Source organism: Nicotiana tabacum, chromosome 16 (genome assembly GCF_000715075.1).
Source record: "Nicotiana tabacum cultivar K326 chromosome 16, ASM71507v2, whole genome shotgun sequence".
NCBI classification, from domain to species: domain Eukaryota; kingdom Viridiplantae; phylum Streptophyta; class Magnoliopsida; order Solanales; family Solanaceae; genus Nicotiana; species Nicotiana tabacum.
The window spans coordinates 129304779-129321179 of NC_134095.1; positions in this window are offsets into that span (position 1 = coordinate 129304779).

A 16401-nucleotide genomic window follows, 5' to 3' on the forward strand; every position below is an offset into this window, starting at 1 on the left:
TGCCTATCTATTTATTTTTCTACTCATCAAACTAATTATATTTCCTACCCATAGTAATTTTTGTGGGAAATTTTTTCTTTTTTCTTCAATTTTTTTATTTCTATGCTTCTTCTTTTTTTCCTTTTTTTCTTTTTTTCTCGTTTTCTTCTTATTTTTTTCTTTTTTCCTTTTCTAATTTCATTTAACTTATTTTTTTATATTCTTTTCTCTTCATAATCTAATTTTATTTACTATTTTCACTATTTTTTATTATTCTTTTTTTATATAATAAGAAAAAATAATTGATATAATAAATATTTGTTCACTTTTTTAAATATAACTAGTATAATATACCTTTTGTCTTTTTTTAATTTTTAAAATTCAGTTATTAAATTGAAATAATATCAGTTGTCACTTGATCTAATTCACTGAATATCACACTGATTGCTGCTGAGCACCATAAATTACATAATCAACTTTTAAGAATCAACACGTGATTGTCATGCAAATCTTGATCTCCTTCCCTATAAATATCAGTACGTACTCTACCATTAGCAGTAATACAACCAATTATGGAGCAAGAAAATATAATCTACGGCCACCAAATCTTCATATACACTAGTTAGAATAGAAATGATAACAAAACATTGGAAAATGCAATAAAAGTATAAGTAGCAAAAAAGACTTCTAGAAACATATGATACCAATATGGTATACATGTATACCAACAGAGTATATGATTGCTCTAGAATATTGCTACAACTATCTGCGACTATACTAATGTACCAAAATATTAAGGATGCAATAAAAGTATGAGAAATTACATGCTCGCAACTAAATATTCGCAAAGCAACTTGCTCATTCCTTATGTTAATAGGGTATATAGTTGTATGGGGTCGTTCCAATAATTATCTATAATTATAAAAACTATTACATAATACACATAATCTATGTTCGTCGGCACAAAAAATTCCAGTACTGCAAATCATGTTCATATAAATAATTTCAGAATAGTAATCACTTAAAAATGCAGCTAAAACAACCAAAAAAATGTTCAAACTACCATATGATACCAATATGGTATATAACTATACCAACATGGTATACAACTTTACTGGTTAATTTCCGGCAACTGTATGACTATACTACTATTATATAACACACATGCATAAAGAGAAAAATAAAAAAATAGTGTACCATATATTAATATAATAAAGTATTTCAAGATATTGTACTATATTACTATTATTAAAAGAAAATTAAATAGTGTACCAATTAAATGCAGCTAATACAACCAAAAGATGACTCAACTAGTATATGATACCATATAGTATATAACTATACGAATAGGGTATATAGTTGTACGGGGTCGTTCCAACAACTGCATATAACTATAAAAACTATTAACTAATATACAAAATCTATGTCCATAGATACAAGAAAATCCAACACCGCAAAATATGATCATATAAATCATTTCAGAATAGAATTCACTTAAAAATGTAGCTAAAACAACCAAAAAATATCCCAACTACCATATGATACCAATATGACATATAATTATACCAATAGGGTATACAGTGCTACTAATTAATTTTAGAAAACTATATATGGCTATACTATTATTACATAATACATATGCATAAAAAGAAAAATAAAAAAATAATGTACCACATATTAATATAAGAATATATTTCAAGATATTGTATTATAATACTATTATATAAAACAAACACATAAAGAAGAAATCAAAATGATTACATAATACACATGTATAAAAGAAAATTAAAAAAAATTCAAGATATTGTACTATTCTACTGTTACTAAAGAAAAATCAAATAGTGCAACAATTAAATATAACTAATACAACAAAAAAATGTTCCAACTAACATATGATACCAACATAGTATATAGCTATACCGACATGGTATACAATTGTACGCAAAGAGTTTAAATTTTTTTTAAAATTCAATTATTAAACTGAAATAATATAGTTGTCACATAATCTAATTAACTCAATGAGAGCTTATGCAATGAATAATACCTCCATGGAATTCCATTAGTGTTAATAAATATTATTATTTATTTATTGAAATTACGGACAAAAATTCAGGACAATCCTTTTGAAATTGTGGTATGCACGACAACCGAGAGTTTCTCCGATCAACTTATTCCTCTTGTCCATTTTTCTCACTGCGAATATCCTATTTTATTTTTATTTTTCAAATAATTATTACTATATATTTCTACAGTCAAAATACATATCATAGACAAAGAGATAGTCAAAAGTAATATTATTCAAGTCATATAATAAAATAAAAAGGGGAATAGATTTGCATTTTCCACATGCCCCTCACGTGGGGTAAAGCAAATTAAAGGGGAAATAGGAAATTGAGTTGTCCGGTAATAAGTTTGTATTGTATAGGTAGGAATTGTAATTAATTTTCAAGTGGGCAACACCGGGTAATTACTTTGGCCTTGATAGGCATTATGTGTTATTTCCTCTTGTTTTTTTTCGTTTTTCTTTTTATAAAAAGAATACGACGCTTTTTTATTTAAAATTAATTTTTGCGACCCCAAAATAATGTTGTATGGTGGGCCGAGCTGGGACCGGGACCGGACCGGGCCGCGGTCCTAACGGGCTAAACGGGTCTGGCGGGCCAGTCCTGGTGTGCCGGTCCTTAATGGTGCAAAAAGCCCGAGGCGGGCCGGGTCACATAAAATAGCCCACGAGCCCGGGACCGCTAAGCCCAGAACCGGTTGGCGGGCCTGGGCCGGTCTTACCGAGCCTAACGGGCCTCTAACAGCTACTTTTAAAAAAAAAATAAAAAATAGCAACGGTCAAAAATTAAAAAAGTAGTCGTTGGGCTGCAATTTTGACCGTTTGGAACTTTCAAAAATAGCCATTTGGCCCCCAAACTTTATATAATTACACTTTTTTCCCAATTCTCAATTATAAATATCCCCTCATTCTTTCATTTTTACTCACCAATTCATCAATCTCTCTACTATAATTGCTTATTTTATTGTTGTTTCGTGAAAAATTGTGAAGTTGGTGAATTGAAGTATTCAAGTCTTCAACGATTTTCAATTTTCAAGAAGTTGTTCGACAATTCGGTAAACTCGTTTCAACTCTTAAGTTTTAAGAATATATTTTTGTGTGTTTTAGTTTGCATAATTGTAATTAATATGACATCTTTGATAAAAATGTTTGGTGGTAAGGGAAAAGCTAAAACTGGTGAAAGTAGTGGCCAACCTACTACCCTTCCCCCGGCTCCCCGACCCAGACCTGGTAGACGTCCTGCTGCTCCTATTATTCTTGATAGTGATAACCCCTGTTTTCAATTTTCTGATAGTCAATTTTGCCATAATGTTGCACCAGGTGAAAATTTAGATGATGAAACTATGAATGCTCTTTATCCTAATCAAACTATCTTTGAAAATGATGAGGAAAATGAGGATGAAGATGAAACCCAACCGGATTTAGATGATACACCTACTAGTCCTTTTAATAACCCAACTGATGTACCGCCCGACCCACCTGTAGAAACCCCTAGTTTTAATAGACAACCTCCTAAACGCCTAGAAACATCATTAGTTTGGAATTATTTTACTCAAGTAAGAGAACAAAATAAGGCTAAATGTAAAACATGTGGGAAATTACTGGCGCATAAATATACTGGAGACCGTAGCGGCACGGGTAGTTTGACTAGGCACATAAAAACACACCCTAGAGATAAAGTTAGATATTTACAAATGAAAGCGCAGCTAGAGGGGACACGTGTAGATTGTGCGGATAGCCCTAGTACAGGTTCAAATCTAGTTCAACCAGGAATTAACACTGTGACCGGAGGTATTTTATATTACGATCCAAATAGAGATCGTGAAGAATTAGCAAAGATGATTACCGTTATGTGCTTACCCTATTCTTTTCCTTCTAATCCTAATTGGGTGCATTATATTAGAAGAGTTTTTAATCCTACTTATAAAGGTTGGCATCGCGCAACAGTTAAGAGCGATATTTATAAATATAAACATGAATATGAACAATATTTCCGGTATTTATTTACTCATATAACTAATCGGATTTCTATTACTACTGATATTGGTAGAAGTGGTAATGATTGTGATTATCTAACTGTTACAAGTCATTGGATAGATGAGGAGTGGACAATGCAAAAATGCATTATTGCTTATAGAATAATTAATTCACGTCACACAGGTAAGTTTATAGCTAACACTGTTGCAGATATTTGTAGATATTTTTGCTTTAGAGATAAAATAATGACAATTTCTATGGATAATGCTTCTAGTAACACTAGTGCTATAGGCATACTTACAACAACACTAAATCCTGCATTTAAGAATATATTCCATGTTAGATGTATTTGTCATATTTATCATTTAATGGTCGGTGATGGTATGCGAATTTTAAATTTAGAAATTGAAAAGGTTAGAATGGCTCTTAATTGGCTTTTTTATTCAAACCGTAGAAGTAGACTTAGAGATTATTTTAAAAAATGTGATGAATATGGTCTTAGAGAAAGAAAGGTTCCTAAAGCTTGCCCGACTAGATGGAATTGTATGTACGAAAGTTTAGTAGTTGCATATGAATATAGAACCCAATTAATGCAACGTTTAATGCTCGGGTAGGTGGTGAGGATGATGATGAAATGCTTACTACTCAAGATTGGACGAATGTTAAAATTCTTATAGATTTGTTAGAACATTTTCAAATTGCTACAAATGCACATTTTGGGCAATATTATCCAACTATTTCAAACTGTTTAGTTTATATTGCAGCACTATGTGATTTGTTTGTTGAATTTTCGGAGGGTGGGGAAATTTATCAACTTGCTATAAATGAAATGAAAGAAAAGTTTAAAAAATATTTTTTCCCTATCCCTCCTATTTATGGTGTTGCTATAATGTTAAATCCTACAATAAAATTAGGAGGTCCTCATTTTTGGTACTCAAATATTTATAAGGCTTTAGATCTTTCAAATGGGGAATTTGCTACACTTGCAGATGCAAAAGCCTCAATTAAAATTAATGCTCAAACAATTTATAATGATTATCAACTTGCCTTAGAGCATGCTAGGCCAAATGTTTCAACCCCTACTTTGTCTAGTTCACAATCGTCTAAAAGAGCGCGGGCTTAAAAGCACTTAAATCCTGGACGGAGTTCACGGGTTCTCAAGGTGATAATTATGATGAAACTTCACATCTAAATGAACTTCAAGTTTATTTGTCGCAGGGACTTGAAAAGGAGAATCCAGACGGCACTTTTGATCTTTTGGAATGGTGGAAGGCAAGGGAAAAATATTTTCCGGTTCTTGCAAGGATGACTCGGGATATTTTATCTATTCAAGCTTCAACTGTTGCATCAGAGAGCGCTTTCAGTCAAGCAAGACTTCAACTAGGTGATCATAGAGCGTCTATGAGGGAGAGCTTGGAAAAATTTGTACTGTTCAGAGATTGGATCCGCTCGAAAAGAAGAAACTTTAGAATTGCGGAATCACAACCGGCGATAGATGAAGCTTATGAAGAAATGATGGCGGAACTTGCGGAGGATACTGCTTCGCCCGGAAGTGGTGATGAATAAGCTGCTTTTCCACCACCACCAACACAACCTCTTCCGAACCTTGAAGGATTTATGAGATTTGTTAGAGATACAATGTAGATTATGGTGTAACACGTACTTTGGCACATCTTCTTTTAGTTTTTTCCCTTTTAATGGTGGTATTAGTACCTTGTTGTGCTCATTCCATTGGGGGAGGAAGACTAAGAAAGATATGCCATTTTTGGTAATAAAAATTATAAGACATGCCCTTGAATATCTTTTTGCAATATTTTTTTGTCTTTAACTTGCAATTATTTATAAGCTATAATATATATACATAACATACAATATATACTACAAGAAAATATATAAGGGAATATATATACATAACATACAATATATACTACAAGAAAATATATAAGGGAATATATATACATAACATACAATATATACTACAAGAAAATATATAAGGTAATATATATACATAACATACAATATATACTACATATATATATATATATATATATATATATATATACTACAAAACATTATAAGAAATTATATTTGGAAATATATATACATAACATACTATATATAGTATACTATACTAGTATACTATATATACTACAAAACAAGATTTTTCAAAATTCAAAATGAGGGCCCCACCCCCAATGACCACCAACGGCCATATTGCACAAATAACCGTTTTTTTTTCAATTTACAAAACTAACCTTCTCTAACACTATAAATACCCCCTCCCTCTTCTTCATTTCAATACTCAATATTCATTTATCAATCTAAATTTCTCTCAATCTCTCAATCTCCAATTTTCAAGACTTCAAGTCTCAATCTTAATTTTCAAGTTACATCATGCCTCGTTCGGAAAGAGTGCGCTTATTTGTTTCGCACTACTATGAAGTGCTTGAAGAAAATGAAGAAGGCCAAATATTAAAGTGCAAGAACTGTGGAAGAGTCTTAAATTTTCGTTCAGGGTGTACCACAGGCATTTTAAGGAGGCATATAACGTATTGTGTTGATGGTATTTATCCGCAAATTCGTCTTTAAGATTTTTCAACAATTTGTGTTATTTTAAAATTATTAGACGTATTTATGCTTCATGTTGTACTTTCTTATTAATTTATTATGCATGGCAATTTAGTTTTACTATCGTTTTGTTATTTTACTTTTTCGTCAAGCACTTTAATAATTAGATTTCTACATATATATACTACATATATATTTTTTATATAGCCATGATATGGTTTACAAGAAATTGCCTTAAACAAATTTTTTTTTAAAAAAAAAATCCTGAAATTAAAAAAGCCCGTTAGGCCCGCTAAGCCAACGAGCCCGACCCGTTTAGCCTAGGACCATATGGGCTTAGGCCCGTCACGGGCTGGTTCCACCCGTTGAGCCCATGAAGCCCGGGACTGTGAGGCCCGGGATCGCCAGAGCCCAGGCCCGCTAAGCCCAGGCCCGCTAAGCCCGACCCGTTTGGCCCATTTAGGCCCGGCCCCGGCCCAGAATACAACATTACCCCAAATCCCACCTTTAAGGATCGTGATGAATACTTAGTTCTAGCCTAACACATGCAGAGAATGTAACAGAATTAACCAACTTGACTGCAAAATGTTAACGCATAATTGAAATAACATAGTCGAATCCGAACAACAGTCACACAACCCCAAAACCGGCAGTACAGAGTCATAAACTCTACTTAACACACTAAAATTTCTAAATACAATACTGTTCTGGAATGAAAGAAAATAGTAGTAATTAAAGACAATAGAAGGTGATTCCGATACCTGCGAACGCAATAACACGTATACTTTGAAGTCTCTACAGCAGCACAGAATCAACTAACTAAAACCGACACACTCCGAGGTACCTGGATCTGCACAAAAATGTGCAGAAGAATAGTAATTATATAAAGCTAACATCGGACCAAATAACAACACAAAACTAAACATGGGAAGAATAATAATTTAAAGCTAGCAATGGTAAGTAAAAGCACCAAATGGCAACATAGAGTAACCCGGCGCTAACGTATCAAAGTAATCATAATGCAATTAAGGTAACAGGGAAACCAATTAAGAAAAAAATACAAGTGATAACCAAATTTTGAAGTAGTACTAACACTAGGTTTACAACGAGAATCACCGTGAGGTACAACACCTCATAATCACATATTACAAGTCTCAAATCACGAATCATATACACATGGCACCTTGTGCCCACATTATCAATCACAATGCACGAACAACTCACATACCAATAACATCAATATATTGGATCAGCATGGACAACCCACGTGTTGCACGGACAACTCACGTGCTAATAGTAACAATGTCTTTTATCTACACGGACAACTCACGTGCCAAAAGTTATAATATCTCATATTCACATGGACAACTCACGTGCCACCAGTCCAATCCACATATAGAAGGAAGATATACAAGAATACATGTACTTGATCAATGGACATCACGATTCATATCCTGAACTGATATAGGTGACATGTTACGGTGTGTGCATGTGCAAGTATACTATCACAACTCAAGTTAACATGTAAAATCAAAGACATCGAGTAGTACATTGAAAATAACAAAACAAATCCCATAATATGCATGACACACACAAGAAAGTCATATCACCACACAAATATAATCAATAACAATACTCTTAGGCCATCACAAATCATCTTTGACATAGCCCCCTTGTCTCACCACGTGCGCAACAATAAAGTAAATGCTCGCCTTGTCTCGCCACACGCGCATAAATAATTATCTCACCTTGTCTCGCCACATGAGCAAACCCGATATATATATATATCCCGCCTTATCTCGCCTCATGTGCAAATATGAAATAATAATAATAATAATAATAAAAATTCACGTGCAAACACCCCGACAATCATCCCAACCAATTCACATGTACCCAAGTCACAATCGACACAACAGTCAATTGGCATTACACATGAATATTACCAAAACAACAATACCAGTATCACAACAACGCATAGCCCACGACTTGACAACAATTTATACAAGAGTTTCAACAACCACACATAGAAACGGAAGAATAAACTCAACAACGAAAGATATTCCATATAATAACAACATCGATCAAGTACATATAAGAGTAAACTCAACAATGAAAGAGATAACATGTACTACCAACTTCAATTAAAGCATGTAAGAGTAAACTTGGCAATGGAAGATATAACATGATATGACAACTTTAATTAAATTCATGTAAGAAACCTAAGAGTCTAAACCAATTAATTTCCACATATAAGACCATGTACACACTCGTCACCTCGTGCACACATCTTCCACATAATTCAAATAGTACAATTAAACCCAATCTTACGGGATAGATTCGCCCACATAAAGTTAGGTTAGATGCTTATCTCTAAAAATACATTTACTCGAAAATTTACCTCCGTTCAGCTCAAATCTGAACAAAATCGACTTAATAACATCAAATAATGGAAGAGAAACTAATTCCAATAAATAAAGTTAAGATCTTTACACAATTTCACAAAAGTCAACATAAGTCAATCCCGAGAGCGCCGATCAAAACCTGGGTCCAAGGGTAAATCTAGACTACCCATAACCCAACGAGTCCATATATATGTTTTATTTTCAAATTCGAGTCCAATTCGACTCTCAAATCTCAAATTTTTATTTTCTAAAACATAGAAAAAATCCCCAAAATTTCCCTTCAAATCTCATGATTTAGATATTAAATCTCATAAATTATTATTTAATATAATTAAAAATTAATCAAAATCACTTACCTAATAGTTGTATGTGAAAATCCCTCCTCAAAATCGCCTCCTACCAAGTCTAAGGCTTAAAAAGTGATAAAATGAAGCTAAGCCCCAAAACCCTAGCTATAAGTTCAATTGCAGGTGTCGCATTTGCGACCTTGGGTTCACAAATGTGGACATCGCAAATGCGGCCCAGGGCTCGCAAATGCGACTATCAGCTCTCAAAAGCGAGGTCTACTAATATTGCAAATGTGGTACATACATCCCAAATGCGATGTCCCCAAGCCCAGGTGCCCATCACAAATGCGATCAGTGAGTTCGTGAATGCGATCTCTCTCCAGCCCCAGCCAAAGACCACCTTGGAAATGCGAGGTCAGCAAATGCGAACTAGATCTCGCATTTGCGAGACCTGAAGCATTAGTCCAAAAACCAACAAACTCATACTCGTTCGAACACTCTGAAACGCGTCTGAAACTCAACTGAACCCCTAGGGCTCCACACCATGCATCCATACAAGAATAATAATATAATACGAACTCTCTCATGCGATCAAGACGCCCAAAATAATATCTGAAATCACGAATTGGATCTCAAAACACATGAAATTTATATTGAAACTCAAGAACTTCTATAAACACAACAACGCGTCTGATTCCTATCAAATCAACTCGGTATGACACCAAACTATGCAGACAAGCTCTAATAACAAAACAGACCTATTCTAAGTCCCGGAACCAAAATTCGATAGCTAATAAATCAAACCATGGTCAAACTTAAGAAAATTCTAAACCTTCAAATTGTCAACTTTCGAAAAAATAAGTCAAATCAACCTAGGAATCTCTGAATTGAATTCCAGGCTTACGCCTAAGTCCGAAATCATAATACGAACCTATCGGATTCATCAAAATACCATTTCGGGGTCGTTTTCACAAAAGTCAAACCTCGGTTAACATTCCCAACTTAAGCTTCTAAAATAAGAATCATTCTTCCTAATCAATCCAGAATCACTCAAAAATCAAAACCGACCATGCACGCAAGTCATAATATATAATATGAGACACTCAAGACCTCAAACCACTGAACGGCACGCTAAAGCTCAAAATGACCGATTGGGTCATTACATTTTCCCCTCTTAAACAAATGTTCGTCCTCCAACGTGCCAATAGTTGTTCCAAATCTATCAAATCACTGTATAAACTTATCATACACATCCACACGGGTGATACCACATCACCCCAATCCATATAAGCCCGACAATACCATCTTGACTGAAGATTATTCCTTACATCCATACCGATAAGCCTTAGAACCAAATTTCAACATCCATCAAAGGCTAATTCTTACATAAACACATTGTATAACCTCACCCAGCTGAAACAACTCATGCACACATCCATAAGGCATAACCACATGACATAACACATCACCCATATGCATATAGCCACAACTATTGCCACAATAGTTGCCCATTACGAAACCCGGTGCCCGTAAATAGCCTCATAATGACTAGAACCTCGTTCCAGGCCTTCATAACACTACTGATGATGTAAGAAATATATGAAACTCATAATTACTCACCCGACCAACAAGCCACACCAAAACCCACCTGGGAACATACACCGTAATACAAACCTAACAAGCATAACTCGAATATGATTGAATATGAAAAAATAAACACATGAGAGAACTATCAAACAAGTCCAACAGGTGCAAGTCCCCATCGGTACCATATTATGAGTCTATTCCACAAGGAAGAAGCAATGCACACGAACTAATCACAAAAAATCCCATCCTAACTTAACTCCACCGTGACACGTATCCCGATTCAAACATACATATCCACAAAGAACACAAGGTTCCCATCCTCGACTCAGGGTCACAAGTAAGATAAACATCCCAACAACTAAAAACCTTCTACTAACTCAATCATGTTGATAGAATATATGGGTCCACCAACTTCAATAGAGAATCAGGTTCTCTATCAGGTTCGACAGTACATACACAAAGCAAAAATTAAATGACATGAGAAATTTTACGTGGAAAATTTCCATCTCAACGGGATTAAAAACCACGACCTATCCTTATAGGATTTCAACTTTACTACTGAGCAATTTTCAGATTACAACCTATGCAACCTAGGAATTAAACTCTTAATCCCTCACTAACTTATAACACACCTATTACAAAGCCACTTTGCAATAACTCTATTACAAAGACTTTGAAACTTGACTAACTCTAGCCAAGACTTAAACATGCAGGTTTAAGGTTTACAAGGGTTCTTATAGAATGCTTCTAAACAATATAGATAGGTATTACAATTTGAAGAACTATTACAAAGTCACAACTCAACTAAGAACACACAATAACTCGATATGGAAACTGGTCCGTAGTTGCTTTGTTCTTTGTTCTTGAGGCACTTGAAACTCACTAGCTGAATAGTCACATGAGTGAGCTTGAGAGGGATTTCTAAGTGTTTAAGTGAAGTTGTTTTACCTCCCTTGAGTGCATATATACATGTGTAACATCACTTACAATGATGCAAGCAAGATAGGTAAAAAGTCTTCCCTGAAAAGTTGACTGCAGCACTGTTCCTGCATTGTAGCGTGTGCAGGCAGCAACTTTCCAACTGGAAAGTTGACTTCGTACAGTCTCCTCGGGATCTGGTCCCTCAGCTGTTCCTTCCACTCTGAAGAGTTGAATCATATTTCCACGTTGAATCCCAACCTGGAATCTTGTGATCTTGAGGTCTTGTAAATGTGTAATAGGTTCCTCATCTGGTTCTGGATAGTAAGTTTGTTAGATCATCAAAACATAAAGTAAAGTACTTATAATCAAAGTACTTTTAACCTATAAATTTCTCCCTTTTACTGATGACAAACGTATAATTGAAAATCCTAGAAGGAGCCACAAAAGAACTAGATTATGAACCAGAAAGACCTTAAGTTCCCCCTGAAGCTCTATATTCCCCCTTAGTCAGTACCTAAACTTTTGTGAGTCCCCCCTAAATGAGTTTCCCCTGAATCTGTATTTTGTTTTCAGATTACTATTCATTCATGCTCTCATTTATTCATGCATTCATACTCTGTATTATTCAATTAAATCATCCCCCTTTTGGCATCATAAAAAGCATAGAACAGGTTAGCAACATAAAGAAGTCTAGCATAGCTAACTCATGCCACTTATTTGCTCACAACATGATAAAAGACAGAAGCAAAAGAGCAGCAACATAGATAGCAAAAAAGAAATCACTTTGATTAACCAGAATTGGACTTTTACAAGCAGGAGCAGAATCATTGTTTTCATCCACAGTCTAGAACAAACAAAAAACAATTGCCAGAAATAACAAAACATCACCAAAAATAACTTAAGAAGATAGACACTGGAAACTGGATACTAAAAGGAGATTCTTTAAGGGACACTGGAGGAAGGGGGCTTGGAAGAGGAGGCAAGAGTTTGAAAGACAAGATCTATGTGAGCATTCACGGACATTTGCTCATTGAGCAGTCTTTCTTTCAGGTCCTCCACCTATTTCCTTAGTTCAGCATTCTCCTTTGTTAGGCGTGCAACCTCTGCGTTGTGAGAACCACTAGAACCAGGTACCTCTTGCAACTAACTGAGCTGACTCTCAAGAATCGCGTTCCTAGCCTTCAACTTCTGGATCTCCTCTATGGCACTATTCTGGGCATTTATCAGTTGAGAGATTGTGGAAGTGCTTCCAACTCCTCCAACTTTGTCAATACACTCACACTCCCCCAGAGTAGTTTTTGAAAATGTTTGCTTTTTGGTGCCCACTTTGACCTGTCCTAGAGGTATTTTGAAAAACTCAAAGACCTATGTGAGAAGGAACCCATAAGGCAGTCCAGGATTCCCATCTTTAAGGTTCTCTACCTTCTGCATATGCTCAATCATTATGGCAGGCAAATTGATAGAAGAGAAATTATCCAAGGTTTCCATAAGGAATAGGTCAACTTTGGATGCAATAGATCTTGTTTCAGCGCGGGGAAGCAATACTTTGTTAACCATCTCAAAGAGTAGTTGATAAACTAGAAGGAGTGCCTTCTTATGCACCTATTCCCCATGTTATACTGTCTTGTCCTTAACAATGACATTTCTGAAGTTTGGTGTGCAGACACCTTGAACAGATGACAATCCTTTGGTAGGAACACCCAGAATTGACCCTAATAAGGTAGAGTCCATCACTATGTCTACCCCATTTACCAACACACAGATTTGATCACCATCAACTGTGAAGAGGCTAGTGTAGAAACTCCGCACCTCGTCCTCATACACTATAGGATCCTCACTTGTAAACAAATTGGTCCACTGTTGAGAATCACAGATATCCACTAATTGTCTCATCCCAGCACTCTCTAGAATGTTAGAGGCAAATGTGAGGCCCCACAACACTTTCTGATTCCCCAACTTCCTTTTCTCAGACCTCAAAGTTCCACTCACTTTTCCTTTCTTGACGGAACCAGGTTCCTCATCATCATCATCCCTCTTTCTTTTCACTGACTTGCCAACAGACTTTTCCTTCTCCACTGACTTGTTCTATCTATGTTCACCAGATTTCTCCACTTCTTCCTCATCAGACTTGTCACCAAGCTCCTTCACTGTCTTGTCACCAAAACTTTTTACCAACTTTTTATTAGAACCAGCAACAACACTCTTGGAAGAACTCTCAGCACCCTTAGAGGTGTGCCTTTCGGATTGAGAGAGAGAGGGTGATTCTTCCTTGAAGACTTGCGGGTCAGGGAACTAGGTTCCTCTTTGGTTTTCTCATCCACATCCACTACAGGAACATCCTCTACTTGTACAACTTTTCCATCTTTGACCAACCTTCTCCTTCTCCGACTCCTTTTACTCTTTTTAGGGCAAACTCTAGAGCCTCCTTTTGCTGCAACCGTGTAGTATGTTGCTTAGGGGGTGGCTCTAAAGTTACCACTGGCTTAGTCCTAGCAGTCATAAAACTAGCATAAACCAAATCATCTACATCTTCTTCACTATCAAGATTTGTCTCAGGCAATACCATATTCAAAGGCTCAGCATCGAAGTGGGGAGAGGGAGCAAGATCAATACTGACCTGGGGAGATGACTCATAGCCTGGATCCTCCATGGAGGGATCAGATTCATCATTTGGGACCCCAGTAGCATCATCTTGTGCCGGTTATTCAAATGGCGCAATTGCTCCCTCTTCTTCTGTCTCTTCCTTCTGAGGCTCAGACCATCCTGCATATTCCTCTATGATGACCTCTTATGGGGCAATGGAAAATGTATTCTTTTTTCCCTTCTTTTCTTGTAGTTCCATGGTGATTTCAACAGACGAAAGAGTGATATCTATAGAGTCACAACTTGTCATGATGGTCTCAGTCTCTTCATGACTAATCACTAGATCTTCACTCAAGTGCTCAGCCATGGATAGAGTTGAAGGTTCCTGAACGAGGTTCCCTTGTTTACCCTATTGACTCTGTTTGACTTGTGAAACTGGAGGAGGACAGACATTCTCAAACTTGCTCAGATGAAGAGTGGACTCGGAGTGGGTTGGAGAGGGAGTGGAGTGTGGAGGAGACTCTTCTTTAGGGTTTGGACTAGTGACTGTGTTGGGAGAGAGGTTCACCGCTGAACTACTGATTGGTGAGGACTCAATCACAGTGTTGTCAGGCACACTAAAGGTTGCTTGATTTTCAGACATGATGAGATTATTCTTAAAGGACTGTGGATTTGAGAAAAGAGAAGACAAACAGTGAATTTTGAGCTTGGAAGAGAAAAGGTTGTGATGTTGATTTAATTATGATGAGGGACCCGTTCTGAAACGGCGGCACCCTTTTGCTTGGGAGATGTATCGTTTAGAAAAGGAGTGACATTTAGGCTGTGACGTCTTGGTTGAAGAGACATGACTTTAAAGAGACTGTCATGCTGATGATGATGTGGCATTGTTTTTTGTCCATTTTAAATTGTGTATGAAAGAACAAAGAAGCTACTAACCTGCATTAAAGAACTAGGTTCCCTGATAGGCCTGACAAGTGAGTTTCATCCCCTTATTCATCATGCACTACAACATCTGCTTCTGTAGTCATCATGCGTGTCTACCTATAACAGTATAGAGGTGAGTTAGACTTAGCCAGAAAACACTTTAGCTAGCTTTTACCTGACTATGACTTTCATAGCCAATAATGAGGAACCATGTTCTCAGTTGGGTTTTATCATCCCCCAGTGCAAGATGATCTTTCTCAGAATGCTTTCTTCAGGGGTTTGGGGAAGATGTTTGCAACTTGATCTTCAGCAGTCATTGTATTTGTCCCTCTTGAGTTGGACTCAAGTTCTTCCAATTTGTTGCTTGGTCCACAACACTTTGTTGCTTGGTTCACAGCACTTGACCATAGCAGGATGCTGATTATGCATATCCTGCTTCAGCTGTTAAGAGTGCCATTGAATTCTGCTTCCTTGAGCCTCATGAGACAAGACAGGAACTCAGGACTGTCCCAATTTAGGCGAGCTTTTCCTATCCATTACTTAGAGGACAGTAGATAACCAGGTTCTGTGTTCTTCTAGGATATCTCAAAATTCTTAAAAAGCCCTTCAGATGAGAATTCTTTGAATTTGACTGAGACTTTGCACAGAACCCGACTCTGACCACGATGTCTAGTTTACTTGCAGTGAGATACAGAAGTGATTCAGTGATGTCTCTATGAAAAAACCCTCTTTCCAACAGCTTGTTTTTCAGCTTCATTTTGTTGTAGATGCAGGACCCGGTTCCTTGCTGGAATCAATGGGCGTTCTCTACCTTGATCAGTATTTTTGTTCTCTTTTTAGACTAGTATGCCGGGAGGATTCCTCCATCTCTTCTACCATCAGATTTTCAAGGCTGACCCTTCCCATTGTTGAGAACATAGCAGTTATACCCAGATATCCTCAATTGAGTCAGGAGCTTTGGTCAATGTTTGCAAACCCTTCATCAATTAATATTGACCATGCCCAATATTCAAGAGTCATTTTCTTCTTTTCAACAACTCCATCTGAGGTGGTGTTCTTTGAGCTAAGTGGTTGAGTAGTTCTTCTTTGAATATAGCATTCATCTACTTAT